At 39.0% G+C, this 17,065-nt stretch overlaps 1 pseudogene; it reads right to left on the minus strand.

Moving 5' to 3' along the window:
* Positions 1-447: 447 nt before the first annotated feature.
* On the minus strand, positions 448-9,747 carry LOC139147908 (NFX1-type zinc finger-containing protein 1-like; annotated as a pseudogene).
* Positions 9,748-17,065: the final 7,318 nt, after the last annotated feature.

A 17,065-nucleotide genomic window follows, 5' to 3' on the forward strand; every position in this document is an offset into this window, starting at 1 on the left:
TGTGTGTGTGTGTGTTTGTGTTTGTGCCTACAATCGGTGTTGTAGAAATGAGATTAATATCAATGCTCGGCTCAGCTGTTACAGAGCATGTTGACATTATATTCTATGCTTATATAAAACATCCATAAGTGACAACCGGATCTAGGTGATCCAAAGTTCGGAGTTCGACCGTAAGTCCATTATAGACATTACAAAGTTTAGGATGAAAACAACGTGCAGAGGCTGAAACTTAGCAGTTAAGATTTCATGACTTCGATATTTTGTAAGGTGAAGGGGTAAATCTGGAATGGATCTGGATTAAATCCTCAAAATTGCAAGAGTCGAACATTTGGAATATTTCATCGATAGGATAAATCTGTTGTTATCGCGTTTGTGTACATTTGATAACTTATCTATGTTCTTGGTGAGAGGTTCCAAATTGAATCAATGTACAGGGATGCCGGAAAGTTGTAGCTGATGGTGAAAGGTTTATTTGAAGCGTAACTAAAACCAGAAATAATCTAGATCGGCAAGTCTAACGCTACACATCAAAGCTTAGCTTTAAGATAGACGAAATTCAGTAGCTAGAAATAGAGAATACTTAACATGAAGCAAATCAAAGTTTTAAAAAGTTTAAATGTGAGAAACTTAGTACATTGAATAACAGGTAAAATCTGATATACTTTATTAGATTTACATATTCATGCTGAAATATTGAGGCATAGAAGATGCTTACTATAATTCATGAATTCTTTGAAGTAGTTCTAGCGCATATCAGTAGCACTCTGTCGTTCCTATGTGAATGTGATACCTGTGAAAGAAAGTTCCAATGTCTAGGCTTGTTTTAGCCAAAACTATGGTTCTCCTTTGTCTTACTCGAGTGTCCGCTACGTTGTGGCAAAGGCATGACTATTACTGATAGTAAACATGTTTTGTTTGTATTTAATGAAAGTGACCTTCCTGTTCTTACTTCTTTGTTTCCAAACGGAACTTCAGTAGTGAAATTAACTTTAATTTACAACAATTAGAAAATGCAGTTTTGAAGGTCTGCCGACAGCATAAAAAAGTTTGCCGCACGTTTTGTTCATGCAACTTTCCAATAAAAATTACAATCTCTTTTCTACAGCAATGCCAAAAAAAATCTTGTTACACTATAAAGCATTTATGTATATTTTGGCTAAAATTACAACAAGCCGACGTCGTTGAAAAGTCGCTTAATGTGAAGAATGAAAAGATCTGCCAGTCATCAAATTAGTTTTCACAAATTCATGTCCTACAATTTTATCAAAGAAGAGTAACTTTGTTCATTTTATGACTACAATCATATGATTTACATTCAAAATTGTGTACACACAAACATCAACAATTACACCTAATCAGCAAACTGTCGTCACTACAATTTTTGTAGTATATGCTTGTCATGATAAACAACGACAGTGCACCATCTAAGTATCATTTACATCAAATTCTATTGCTGCTGAACTTCGTCACAGAGTTGTATACCTTAACATCCATTTGCGTCAATGCATATATATTCTGTATATCCTGTATATCATGTACACCATGACGAACCTCGATTTACACAGGATTTAACCCTTGAGTGCTGTAATTTTTACCACTAAAATTTTAGTGCAATATTTCACCAATTTTTATGAATTTTTCTGTAAATTTTGTGATAATTTTGAACCCAATGGCCATCACATTTCATTGGCTACAATTTCCTGTCAAAATTTTGGCAAAAATCTGAAAAAAATTGACAGGGGTACATTTTATACAGGCGGCAAAAGTTGAATTTGGCGCTCAAAGGGTTAATACTATTTTATCCACATCACAACCAATGTATAGGTATATCAGCATATTACGCTGGATTGAAACTCTCCTCAATAAAATTTTCAACAGTTCTCTTAAAGTAAGAATAAAAGTCAGGGTTCACAATGCAAATTTTGGTTCTAGAATAACCAATTACCTTACATTTAGCGATATTTGCCATTCAAAATGGCCGACATCTCTGTATTAACTCTATGGCGAAAAAGGTTTTTTATAATTTTACAAAATGAAGACGGTAAAAGCTTACCCTAATCAAAGAGAATCACAATGGAGTGGGCTTCAACGATCAGCAGACCAGAAGAGAACTATAAAATTATTGAGAGTTCGAATATATGTCTACCTTAACTCAGAAAATGTTATTTGCCATATGATCTGATACGCTGTTAAATTATAAAAATGAAGAACATACCAAGGGGGTCTTCGTGCCAATTGAAGTAGATAAACATACTATGTTAAATCAACATTTCTATACTCAAATGCCTGTATAGGAAAACTCCAAAACAATAGCACTTCTGAAATGTACATCGAAATTACAATCTACACTTGCAATAATGTTTATAAATGAAAAAGATGAGTTATGGATTACCATTCTCCTGAACAGTGGGTTCGTAAATAATTACTAGTACCTAATTTCAAGGTATAAAGCGTCTTAAAACGGTTATTAGAATGACAGAACCCGATTATCGCAATGAGAAAAATCACAACTCTCTTCACAAAAACATCTCATTGCCTAACTACATAATTGTTGTGGGTGTAAAAGTGTCCATTCAGTACAATGTGGAATCTGAATTAAATAATCTAAATATACAATGTTGTTCTCCTTGACATAAAAAGAACATATGTATTTTTGCATAAACAATGATAAGTCAGAAACCGGCGGAACATGAAGACTTTTCATTTAGTATTATTGCCGTTTAGTCTCACACACCGGGTAACTGCTTGTTTGGACGCGACAGTGTCCCATGAGCAAATGTCTCATCGTCATTCATTCTGTGTTGCTTCTTGCTGTAACGTTGGCGCGAAACTTATCAACATCGTTCGAAGCCACTTATATTTCGAGAAAGTTTGAAATCAGTATTATTCGGATCGCTCGTTAAATATATACTTCCCTGGGGTATTGGTATCACGGTAAGTAATCCTCCAATTTTCTACAAAAGGTAAAAGTATGAATGTCATTTACTCACAGACGATAAGAACTAATGAATGTCTTTGCTATACAAAATCAAGAATAACTTCAATTATTGCAATGTAATTAAACTGAACCTCGGAACACATTTAAGGGTACAGCAAATACTTCCACTCCTTAAAACTAAATCTATTTTTTTGAATTTTCGTCAACACTTCAGTTTTCATTAAAAGAAGGCGACCATACGCATAAAATAGACAAAACACGAATGTGATTTTTGAGTACAGTATGTTAGATCTGAAAAATAAACATTTATATCAGACTGATAAGAAAATAGTTAAATTTGATCTCTGTAAGGTTTAAACCGCCCCGAAGTTGTCGATTTTGGTGTCATTCCAAGTACAACACCCACAACGTGGCGGTCTCGAATGTATATATTTTAACGAACCTTTTGCAAATTAGCACGATTGGGTAGTAAGTTTCACCTATTTGACCCGTTAATATCTAACTGATCTTCAATGAACATAAAAGGAACATCATTACAAAACTATATTATTCGCGAATGCTTATGACTTTGACCAATCTGGTTGAAAAAAAAACCGATTATGTCATGTTATTATATATATTTTAATAAACTGATATATCAAGATGCGCGGTACATTTCTGGCATATTCTTTTTCCTTCCACTTTAAAGGTTTAGCTTGTAGTGCGAATAATCATAAATACCGTTTCAGATATTCCGTATGCTACAAGAAAAGTATTCTCTCACCTATTCTTGGCCAATATCCTGATTGAAACATTCACAGCATTGCGGTACCATGTCTCTTTGAGCCACTGATGTCAAGGGATAATAGAATACATGACCATTGGTGCACTTGAACCAGTCGCCACTAGCCCAGCTACGATATGAAATTGATGACACATCAAATGTTGAAGGGATGATCATTGTTGATAGAACCTGTGGATGTTTTCGCTGTAGATTCTTCAACATTTTCAGTGAATAGAGCCCATCAGCTGGTTCCGGCGGGATCGGATTATTGTGCTCATGGAGGCGGAAGAAAGCGTAATTATAACAACCTCTCATTTCACTTTCTGATGGCGATGAGTGACTGTATACAGGTGAATAAGCGTTCGCCATTTGTTGGTCCATTTCTTCAACAATCCTCTTAACGTCATTTTCAAATGAAGGAGGAAATGAATTCACCAGGTATGACTCTTCAGATTTGTGCTTCTCCATGGCAGATAGGACACTCTGCAGCATACACTTCACTGTTGCAATGTCTCTGTAACGTATGATGCTATACTCAATGCGGGCCATTTCACTCAGGCTGGCAGCTTCTTCCACTCTGTTCAGGAATAATTCTCGTTGATCGAGTGAAATAATGGCTCTGACCAGATACCTGATATTTGCTTTTGCAGAGGGGACGTATATGTCTTCATTCGCATACTTTAACCTTTTAATCACTGCTGTAATGTCATTGTAATTTTGTTTGATCAACGTCTTATAACGAGTGCATGTCAGGATACTCTTTTTGCATTTCGGGCAGGTTTTCATACCTACTGGGTAGACTCTGTTGCGGGATAGAGTAGGTGCCATGTGACGATCAAGATCTCTGACTTCGAACAAATGGCCGCAATAAAGCTGAACAAACCGACTCTTCTTCGTGTATTTTCTCCCAAAGAAGGATGCAGCTGCTACTACCTGGTCCCTGTTGCAAGACCTGCACACACTCGGACAACCCTCTCCACACAGACCAGTACACTTGTGGTCGCGGCCACATGACAGCCTTGCGTTACATGGTTCATTACATCTTTGTCTGTCGCAAGGCTCATAACATCGCTTTAGACATTGATGATGACTGCAACTCCAGACACAGTTGAGAAGACACAGCTTTCCACGAGTTCTGTGCTCACATAACTGGTTGTGGTTCATTTCGCAAGGACCACAGGTTTGGTAACATGGCTTCAAACAGGTATGTCCACAAACAAGCTTGCGACAACATTTCTGGGTACAAATATTGTGACTTCCAATTGATCGACAGACACCACACTTGCCAGTGCACCTGTGATCACATGATAGAGGGGCTCTACAGGCGTGAGGACATAATATCATCCTTTCACAGCATTTTATTTTGACTGCATGACCACAGGATTCAAACGTTTTGGACACAGTCTCCATACAAGTAGTATGGCACTCCTCATGGCACAGATTGTTGCATTTGTGACTACATGAAAGTAGCCTTTCACATGGCATTTTGCACGGGACGTGAAATTTTCCATTTTCGCATTGCCCACATTTGCTTTTACAGTAATGCCCGCATTCTAGAGTACTCTGACATGGCATTGGACATTCAGCAGCGGTCATCCAGCATGGTCCCTCGTAATTATGGTGGCATGGCCAATCGTCATGTAGAACTTGAACACAACACTTGTCCGCACAAGGTTCCCCACAATTATTTGGGCAAGGATGGCCACACATAAGAACCTTGCTACAAGACATTTTACATTTGTAACTGAGAGGATCTTCATGGCATGCCATCATTTGTTTGTGTCCACAGACTCCAACCTCCTTTTCAACCAGTTTCTCACATTGAGAGGGACATGGTTCATAGCACTGTTTGTCACACTGATGACCACAATAAAGTTGCTTTAAACAAGGTTCCTGACAGGAAACTGTGCTTGCATCTTTGTAACATGGCACAAGTTGATTATGACCACACATTGGGATTATTTTTATCATTTCACTTTTGCAATCTCCACATACTTCATGGCAAGGTAAGGGGCACTTGTGTCCTCGTTCACACAAGTGCTCACAAGGTTCTTCGCACATGTATTCTTCATGATCTAAGTCACATGGATGACAATGTTGTTTGCACATATGATCACAAGGCAATCTATATCCGCACAGGGCTTCACAACCTCCATTAGGAACTGCTTTGAAGTCATCACTTTTGGAACAATTTACCATAGTTTCAGGATGGTTTCTGCAGAATAGTTTCAGAGAGCTACCTATGTTTCCACTTGTCTGTAGATCTGCCGTTATTTTACGCCAAAGTTTGTTCTTTTGTGATAGCAGCTGAAAGTTTCCTATGCAGTAAAACCCCATGCGCGCTCTGCTAAGGGCAACACACACTCGATTAGAGATATTTAAAAACCCAATGCTTCCTTCCTGATTACTTCTTACTAGTGATAACAGAATGATATCATTTTCTTCACCTTGAAAATTGTCAACTGGACATACCCGAACACCACTGAACACATCCTTTGGCATCAACCGGTGAAGTTCGATCAACTGGGCTGTATACATAGTCAGTATGGTTATCTGTGATGGCCTATATCCTTGTTGAAGCAGATATTTACACAGGGCCACGAGATATGTGGCTTCATGGGTGTTTGAACGACTTCTTATATCCTCCATAAGTTCTTCGTCTTCTTGGTGGTTGATAAAGAATATGTTCTTTCCAACACCTCTGACACTTTCATAGATTTTCACACTGTCATGGTTTTGCAAATTCTCATAGATATGTTTCATAGGTGCTGCTATCTCTGGTCTCATACGGTGCTGAAGGCGTAGCTTTTCAAAGTGTAAACCATTGTTGATCATTCTTTCGAAAAGAGAAATATCTAGATTGTATGACTTAGCAAGCTCGTAGACTGTCGGATTTGGACGAAGCTGTTGGTGGTCGCCAATCAGAATTAAGTGCTCACACTCAGGAGTGATAGTTGTGATAATATGAGATTCAAGCACCTCCGCTGCCTCTTCTATGATCACAATTTTGGGATTTATTTGCTTCAGTATGGAGCGATATTTAGCAGCTCCAGTTGTTGTCATTCCAATAACCTGGGCATCTTTCAGTAATTTTAAGTCTTCTTCTTCGTGTGTTTCCTTCAGTTGCAATGCAAGTCTCTCATATTGACTTATATTATGCCGCATTCTAATAGCTCTCAATGGTTTCGCTTGGCTCACCCAGTAGTAGTACAGCTGCCAACGTTTGTGTAGGTTGAGGGACCAGACATCATTGATTTTTAAGGCCTCTTCTTCACTCATCGCCTCTGTGTTTCGCACGAGCATGTCAAACTGGTGTTTCAATTTCTTTTTTCTCTTTTTGGTATTTCTTTTATCTTCTTGGAATCCGTCACCCGTTTCACTAGGGACTTCATTTTTCACACTGTCAAGTATCTTCGACAAATTTATCTCATTCACTTTACTGCCCATCATTGCACTTGAATCATTTCCAGAAAATTCAGACTCCACAGAGTGCTCAACTGTTCCTTCAGTGTCAATTGTACGAAGCTCATTGATGAATTCACCTTGACCTTCAACTTCGATTTTGGGACAGTTGCCCTGGCTTCCATATCCTCTGTCAACTGCTCGATGTTGACTCTTGTTTCGACTCCATCAGACTTTGATTGTAATGTAAGATCTTCTTCTCCCATTTCTTTTATCTTCTCAAGCAACCATGCCTTGATGACTCCTTGGTCACTGCAACTTTGTAGGAGGCTAGTTTTATGGGATTCGGGCATCGCAGAAAGTATTTCTTCTTCATTAAAAGTCTTCTGCATCTTGCCGTCGTCTTCCACATCATTCTTTATTTCTTTTTCTATTTCTCTCATCATTTCATAAATGCATCTGCCAGTCCCCTTTCGTCTTTTGTTTGCAATTTGGAATCTTTCGAGCTTCTCACTCTTACTTCTACTTCCAACTCGAACGATGCCGTCATCTACAAAGCTGGTAATTCCCTCAAGAAATTGATCAAGAGCATGATTGGTGTAACATACGACTAAAATCGGAAGGTTTGCCGTCTCTACCATTTCTCCAAAGCCTGTCATATCAGACTCTCGCTTGTGATTGTTCAACAGAACATCGACCATTTTTAAACCAATGTACGTCTTTCCGGTACCTGGTGGTCCTTGAATGACTACAAGTTCCCTTGTTAATGCAGTTTGCAATGCTTTCAATTGTGAGTCGTCAAGGCTCATAGCATTTCCTGAGGGCCATTTGTCAAGCTCCAAAATCGGGAGATTCGTACAACTTTGGCGAATTTCCTCATCTGCATCTGTCAGGAGGCAACTTATGTCATAGTAGGCTGTATTTTGCTCTCTTAGATAGTTTGGCGGTGATACATCATTCTCACAGTAGACAATGTGTTTGCTGAATGGCAGTGAATCGCCATTAAGCTCTTGCAGCCCTTCGAGCACATACCGATAGGCTTCAAAAAAGGCTGCTGACTCAATCATAGTGAAAGACTCAGAGGTAGACTCGTCAAGGGCTTCATCTACAGTTTGAAACCTTAGTGTTGTCATCCCCTGTTCAAGGTCACTGACATCTCTCTTTGCTACTGTTGCAAACATTATGGTCTTGAAATTGTTCTTTGACAGGCATACCAATGATCCATACAGAAGGCGTTTACTGGTAGACCATCGAACATTTTTCAAGTTAGAATTTTGAAATGTGACAACATGACATATGCCTTCTGCTCCGTGGCATACAGGCTTCCGAATTTTTACGCTTTCGTAGGTCCGAATGTCTGTTACCCTCACTCTTTCTTCCTTTGGTAAACTCTGGTTGTTCAAGTACTTTGTAATTCCGTCACGCATTGGAGCTATGAAATCTTCCCTTAAAAGTCGAAATTGGACATCTAGGTAATGATCTGCATCTCTGAATGCACCCTTTGGGATATTTGGACGCAAGAAAGGTTCAATATTGGTCATGATGTCAGCAAAGCCAGGAAATACAGCAATATATCTAAAGTTGTTTGGTGGTTCATTTGTTTCTCCGGATACGTCTTCAGTGTAGTCTCCTCTTTTCTGCAGTTTCTTCTGCCCAGTACGGACTTTTTCAATCTCAGAATTTACTTGCTCTTGCAGTTCATCCAGATCTTCCAGAATCTCATCATCAAGGTCTATGCCATTCTGTCTTGAAGATTGTAGTATTGTGTCCAACAGACTGACCAATGGGGACATTTCTAGAAATCTGCTAGGCGTGCGCGTCATGGTGCACTTGATTAAGGTAAGTGCATATCGTATTAAAGCCTCTGATCGACTATTGAAAGTTCCAAGTGTCATTTCGACCAGTAAGTTGGCCAAGCGAGGTGTGACGTGTTGAGTAAAGAAATTACTTCCATTCAGTGTGTTTATCACGTGGATTACACTCTGAGGCACCGTTTCGCAGATGCTTGCTCTAGCCAACACTCTCAATAGAAGAAGGAAATAATCCTTTGTCATGTGTGATTCATCTAATTGTCGGCGAAATGCTCTTGTCTCTTGGCAAAGGAAGAGGACCACTTCTTTTGGATCCTTATCATATAGCTTATCCAAATTTGGATAACTGAATGGCCGTCTGTCCTCAAATGTTTGAGTTTTTGGTTTATTCTCAAGACCTGAACTGTAGTCTTCGTTTGGCGTTCTCTGACTAGATTTCGTAATGTGTTGCTTTTTCCGATTTGCAGGATTTGGTTTATGCGTCCCTCTACCAGTCATCGCATGATACGCAGGTGTCCCCATCTGAAAGCCGAAACGTCCTTGCTTTATACCTTCAGAAGGTATGCTTTGATCTTCCATCTTCCGGAGAGGATTTTTTATAGAATTGTGTTTTGATCTTCAAGACAGCTTAGTTTCGCAATCTTGGAATGCTCCTATGTCAGTCCAGTGCCTTTTGTGATGAGTTAATTGTTAGTCACCATTTCCTTGGTTCACCGACTGATGTTTCTCACCACATTGGTCTTGGTCTGTATTATTGGGATGAGTTTCTGCCACAGCTGTGGGAAAGAGATCTTATTTCCATATGCCTTATATATTGTTAAACAGACAGATAGATAGATAGATAGATAGATAGATAGATAGATAGATAGATAGATAGATAGATAGATGGATGGATGGATGGATAGAAAGATCGATTGATTGATTGATTGATAGATACAAACACATACATACATACATACACACATACATACATACATACATACATACATACATACATGCATACATGCATGCATGCATGCATGCATACATGCATACATACATACATACATACATACATACATACATACATACATACATACATACATACATACATACATACATACAATAAAATTAATATCAATATCGTCAAAAGTTGGTTTCCAAATTGTATTCTTACAATCGCGAGTTTTAGCTTAAGAACTGAATGAGCTTGATATCTGTCAATTAGAGGGCTTGTTATTTGTTACGTGCAGAGAAAACGAACAAAAGGGTGAACTCAGCAGTTTCCGTTTAAACAAAATTTATTACGAAAACAAAACTAATTGCTAAGTTAGGGACAGAGTACAAGCTTTAAAAGTGTACAGACTACTTATCTCAGCTGGGACGGCAAAGCTCCAGTCTCAGAGTTGTAACAGTCAGTTGGATGAATGAACAGTCCTTTGGCTTGCAGGCTTGAAGCTGCACAAAGACCACAGTATAATCCAGCGTTGACAGTGAAGGTCTTGAAAAGTCTTGAGAATGACTACTGCTGGAGTTTAGTAACACACAAGAGACACAATCCCAAAAGTCTGACTGGAAGCTGTGCACGTCCCTTTTATAAAGGCATGTAAGAACAATCTAGAACCTTTTATTGACATGCTAATTACTGTTCTAAAATTATCTCCCTTACACAACTAATCAACTTTCCAGAACATTCCAAACATGACTAATTGAATTCAAGGTTGTGAGGTCATCAAGGGCAGTGACCTTGGGAATGTTCTAGACTGATTGAACTCAGGTCATGATGAGTGTGGGGTAAATGACCTACATGACACACCCCCTCTTCAAAAAAGAAAATTTTTCAATGAAAAATCTTTCTTTTACAAATGTAATCTTAAAAGTGTGAACAACAATAAGTTCTAAATACGAGAGAGACAGTCTGCAATTAAATTGTCTCTGCCTTTGATATGTCTAATGTCAAGATTAAACTCCTGTAACATTAAACTCCATCTTAGCAATCTCTGATTTTTGCCTTTAAATTTCTGCAGAAAAACAAGAGGGTTGTGATCAATATAAACCACTATTGGCTGATTTGAAGAAGTAACATAAACTTCAAAATGCTGTAAAGCTAATATCAAAGATAAACACTCTTTTTCAATTGTAGAGTAGTTTCTCTGGGATTTGTTAAATTTGCGTGAAAAATAGCAAACAGGATGATCTACACCATGACTATCCTCTTGCAATAAAACAGCACCAGCAGCCGTATCACTAGCATCTACAGCTAATTTGAATGGCAAAGTGAAATCTGGTGCAGACAACACTGGGGCACTTTGCAGTATGGCTTTAAGTGTATCAAATGCCTGTTGGCATTGCTCTGACCAAACGAACTTTACTTTCTTTTTAAGTAAGTTAGTCAAAGGCTCAGTAATTGTGGAGAAATTTGGACAGAATTTTCTGTAGTAACCAGCCATACCGAGAAAGCGCATCAGTTGTCGTTTGCAGTTTGGTATGGGAAAACTTGAAATGGCACTGATTTTGGCATCAACAGGTTTTACCTCACCCTGTCCTACAGTATGTCCGAGGTAAGTTACCCTTGCCCAACCAAACTCAGATTTGGCAAGGTTGACAGTCAACATTGCTTTGCTCAGTCTCTCAAAGAACTTTCGCATGAGCTTGATGTGTTCCTCCCAGGTGTCACTATACAGGATGACGTCGTCAACGTAAGCTGCACACCCGTCTAGCCCGGATATGACGTCGTTGATCATCCGTTGGAACGTTGCCGGAGAGTTCTTCATTCCGAATGGCATCACCTTGTACTGGAACAATCCGTCTGGTGTAACAAAGGCGGATATTTCACGAGCACGATCCGTCAGAGGGACTTGCCAAAATCCCTTCAGTAGGTCAAATTTTGTCACATACTTGGCTTTTCCCACTCGGTCGATGCAGTCATCAATCCTCGGGATTGGGAAAGTGTCTGTCTTTGTTAAAGCGTTGACCTTCCTAAAGTCCGTGCACATACGATAACTGTGATCTGATTTGGGAACAAGTATGCACGGCGAACTCCAGTTACTTTTACTGGGTTCAATAAAGTCATTGTCCAGCAGGTATTTGACTTCTTCCTGGAGATATTTCGCTTTTGTTGGATTTAGTCTGTATGGATGTTGTTTTACAGGCGTACTGTCCCCAACATCAACGTCGTGATAGATGACGTTTGTCCTCGTTGGAACATCTTGAAACAGGTGTTTATATTCGTGGAGCAGTTCTTTCACCTGTTGTTGTTGTTCTGGCTGGAGGTGTGCCAACTTTGTAGACTCCAGCTTCTCCAGGATTTCTGAGTTCTGAAGCTTGACCGAGCCCAGCTTTGAGTTTAGAGTATTTTCACTTAAGTCAGTTTCAGTATCACTATCTTCATAATGGTTTGAACTGACTGCACTGACAGGCTGAGTTATAGTAGGATTATCCCTATCCAAATATGGCTTAAGCATATTTATGTGACATAGCTGTTTTTGTTTTCGCCTGTCAGGTGTTATTATGATGTAATTTAAATCACTCAATTTCTTATCAATTAGGTATGGCCCAAAGTAACGAGCATGGAGTGGTTTGCCAGGAATTGGAAGTAGAACAAGAACTTTTTGACCTGGTTCAAACTTCCGTTTTGAGGTGCTTTTATCATATTTGGTTTTCATTGACTGCTGAGATGACTCAAGATTTTCTCTGCTAATTCACATGCTTTAGAGAGTTTTGTACGAAAATCTGACACATATTGCAAAATATTCAGACAATCATCGTCGTCAGACAGGAATTTCTCTTTAACGAGCTTAAGTGGGCCACGGACTGTATGTCCAAATACAAGCTCAAATGGGCTAAAACCAAGAGACTCTTGAATTGACTCTCTAACAGCAAAGAGCAGAAAATGAATTCCTTCATCCCACTGCTTCTCTGTGTCAAAACAGTAGGTCCTAATCATGTTTTTCAAAGTTTGATGAAATCGCTCAAGAGCACCCTGACTTTCTGGATGATAGGCGGATGACCTATACTGTTTAATGCCTAGCTGATCCATTACTTGTTGAAAAATACCAGACATAAAGTTGGAGCCTTGATCGGACTGGACACATTTAGGGAGGCCAAATAAAGTGAAAAATTTGACTAAAGCTTTCACTATAGTCTTTGTCTTTATATTTCTCAGTGGTATGGCTTCGGGGAACCGAGTTGATGTACACATAATTGTCAACATGTACTCATTTCCTGATCTTGTTTTTGGTAGGGGCCCAACACAGTCTATTAGAATCCTACTAAATGGTTCTTGAAATGCAGGAATTGGCTGTAAAGGGGCCTTTGGAATGGTCTGATTCGGCTTTCCTACCATCTGACATGTGTGACAAGTTTTACAGAAATGTGTTACATCCTGCCTGAGATTAGGCCAATAAAAGTGACTGAGAATTTTATGATAAGTTTTCCTTACTCCCAAATGACCAGCCCAGGGCGTTTCATGGGCCAGGCGCAATATTTCAGCACGATAGGGCTTTGGAACCACAATTTGATGTTTTATAGCCCAGTCGTCATCAACCAAGACATCTGGAGGTCTCCATTTACGCATGAGAATACCAGATTTTGTATAATAGGAAACAGAGCTATCTGAAGTTTTATCTTCATCATCTACCCTGTCAAACAAACACAAAATATCTGGGTCTTTGTGTTGTTCTGCAATGAGATTTGATCTAGAAAATGTCTGACTTTGGTCAGCAGAAGTTTTACTGGAAGTTTCAAATCCACGAGGGATAACGGAATGATCCGTGTCAAACACCTGACTGAGAAAGGTGTCATTTAAGTCAACATCTGTGACATTATTTTTGAGAGTATTTTGATTCTCGGAAGTTTTCTTTGACATGGCTCGAGTAATGGCACATGAAGGAAATAAATCGGGTATCTCTTGTTCAATTGGCTCTGGATCCTGCTCTAAACTAGGATTATCAGTCACAAGTGGATTAGTAATGACCTTGTCCCCAGCAAGGTCGTTTCCAAGAAGAAGGTGAATCCCTTCAAAAGGCAAAAAAGGCCTAATACCTAAAGCCACAGGTCCAGAAACAAAGTCCGAAGACAAATAGACATTGTGGAGAGGAACAGGAATGTAGTCATTACAATCTACCCCCTTAATAAGAACTTTAGAACCTGAAAATGACTTTTCAGAAAACGGCAGGGTATCTGCCAACAAAAGAGACTGGGAAGCCCCGGTATCTCTTAAAATTTTGACAGGGGTAGCGGAAGAAAAATCACTAGAAAGTGATATAAAACCATCGTGAATAAATGGTTCGAAAATACCCATAATGCTATCTTGAGAAGAATTGACCTTGACCTCATTAATTGGGGATAAGAGGGGTTTAACCTCAGACAAATGTGTTACACACATTATTAGACTCTAATTGAGTTGATGAAGAAATAAAGCCGGTTGGCTTAGATCCACTTTGACCACTTTGACCTTCACGTTTTCTTTTCAATTTGAAACACTCTGACATTAAATGGCCGTCTTTCTTACAATAATTACAAGAAAGTGTACCAAACTGTTTGTCAGAAGGAGATTGAGACTTGGGATCTGATGATGTGGGAGTATTACTTGAACTCTGTGAACTGTTGTCATTTGATTTCCTACTGTCCTTTGAAAAATTCTTGGATGAAAAGGAGGAGTTAAATTTACCTGCATTGTTTCTGTATGAAAAGGACTGGGATGGTTTGCTGAGAAATGAAGATTTGTGGGTCAATGAATAATCATCGGCCAAACGTGCAGCAACCTCTAATGTATCTGCCTTTTGTTCATTGATAAACGTCTTGATGTCACTCCGGATGCACCTTTTAAATTCCTCAATCAAAACAAGTTGTCGTAATTGTCATAATTCTGACTGACCTTTTCAGAAGAACACCAGCGATCAAACAGTTGTTCTTTTGTTCGAGCAAATTCAACATAAGTTTGGTCTTTCGCCTTCTCACAATCCCTAAATTTCTGACGGTACGCTTCAGGCACCAACTCATAACCCTTGAGAATTAATTCCTTCACAGAATCATAATTTGAAGCCTGCTCTACTGACAACTGAATGTAAATTTCTCTGGCTTTACCCACCAAAGCACTCTGCAAAAGCATAGACCAGGACTCCTTAGGCCAACTCAGACTCTGAGCAATTTTCTCAAAATGAAGGAAATATTTATCAACATCCTTTTCTTGGAAAGGGGGAACTAACCTGAAATGCTTAGTGATGTCAAACTTGTCTGAAGGGAAGAATTTTCCTGACTGTCCAAGCTCCAAACGTTTCATTTCTAATCTTTCCTGCCTATCTTTCTCTCTCTGTCTTTCTTCCATTTCTAATTGCATTTGTATTTTTTCTTTTTCTAATGCCTGTCTCTCTTTTTCCATTTGTAATTCTAGTTTCTTGATCTCCAAATTTGTCTGCAATTCTATTCTAATTTTCTGAGTTCAGAGGTAGACTCGGGCTCATAATCTTTCAGGGTGGATTCCTCAAATTGGCCTAAATCAACTAGATGTTTGGCAATACGGTACTGTATTTCCCTCTTGCGCATAGATCTTTTGACTTCTACTTTAAGGAAATTGGCCAGTGTTATGAGGTCGTCTTTTCTGAGGGAATCAAATGTGTCCTGATCAAGGTCATCCATTTCCTCTGGTTTAAATGCCGCCATGATTAAATTTCGCTGAGTTCAAAGTATACAGTAGTTTTGAAAAGGCTGTCAAAATGTTGTCAAACGGCTCAAAATATTCGTCTCCCGGACAAGCCCCCAATTTGTTACGTGCAGAGAAAACGAACAAAAGGGTGAACTCAGCAGTTTCCGTTTAAACAAAATTTATTACGAAAACAAAACTAATTGCTAAGTTAGGGACAGAGTACAAGCTTTAAAAGTGTACAGACTACTTATCTCAGCTGGGACGGCAAAGCTCCAGTCTCAGAGTTGTAACAGTCAGTTGGATGAATGAACAGTCCTTTGGCTTGCAGGCTTGAAGCTGCACAAAGACCACAGTATAAATCCAGCGTTGACAGTGAAGGTCTTGAAAAGTCTTGAGAATGACTACTGCTGGAGTTTAGTAACACACAAGAGACACGATCCCAAAGTCTGACTGGAAGCTGTGCACGTCCCTTTTATAAAGGCATGTAAGAACAATCTAGAACTTTTATTGACATGCTAATTACTGTTCTAAAATTATCTCCCTTACACAACTAATCAACTTTCCAGAACATTCCAAACATGACTAATTGAATTCAAGGTTGTGAGGTCATCAAGGGCAGTGACCTTGGGAATGTTCTAGACTGATTGAACTCAGGTCATGATGAGTGTGGGGTAAATGACCTACATGACATACCCAAGACCAACATTGTACCTTTACACGCACCTGTATCGCCCAATAAAAAGGGGGGAAATGCGCCATGTGCGCGGTCTTTCAGATTTCTGACCCTTACGTTTTCAAAACATGGACCTGCTAATACGAAAAAGCAAATAAAACCCGCTTCATTTGAAGTTTTGGTTCTGTCGATTGTCATTGACACGTTCACGGTAACGTTTAGGTAAAACTTCCTAGTTTAAATTTTGAATTTTTCGTCTTAGGAACCTTCCACGCACTGTCACACCCGTAAATATCGAGGTTAGCGGTTTGTATCGTCTACTTTTACGGCAAGACGCATTTTGATCTTCACGTCTATGTATCCTACAAGGCAGAAATTATGCCACCGCTATTTTCTCTCATTTCTATTTCGTCGTAGAATGTGCGTCTGTTGTTCGTACATAGTTATTGACTTAGTCAATAGAATTCTGTTCAAGAGACTTCTCTTTGAATGCTTTCCGTTGAATACAAAAGCCGTTTCCCGTGTCAGATTCATAAGCATAGGCATTTGTTTACTTTGGTAAACGATTGTTATAGTCAACATTTGAAACATTTTCTAAAATCTTACGAAAGTGACCATTGGTCTGTACTGCATATTCTACATAGTTAAAAACAGATGTCTATATAAACATCTTAGATTTTTACTTTCATTTTTAAGGTAGAACACGCCTCGGGGACAGGTATTCGGTTTCTTAAACTTTTACAATTCTTTTCTGATATACGACTTGTGATAGTTCATTGTAAAGCTCGTTGTGTAAGAAAACCTTTCACCGGCTTAGTTTTTCGAAAGTTGAACACTTTATATTTCTCCATAG

This window comes from Ptychodera flava, chromosome 13 (assembly GCF_041260155.1).
Source record: "Ptychodera flava strain L36383 chromosome 13, AS_Pfla_20210202, whole genome shotgun sequence".
Taxonomy (NCBI): domain Eukaryota; kingdom Metazoa; phylum Hemichordata; class Enteropneusta; family Ptychoderidae; genus Ptychodera; species Ptychodera flava.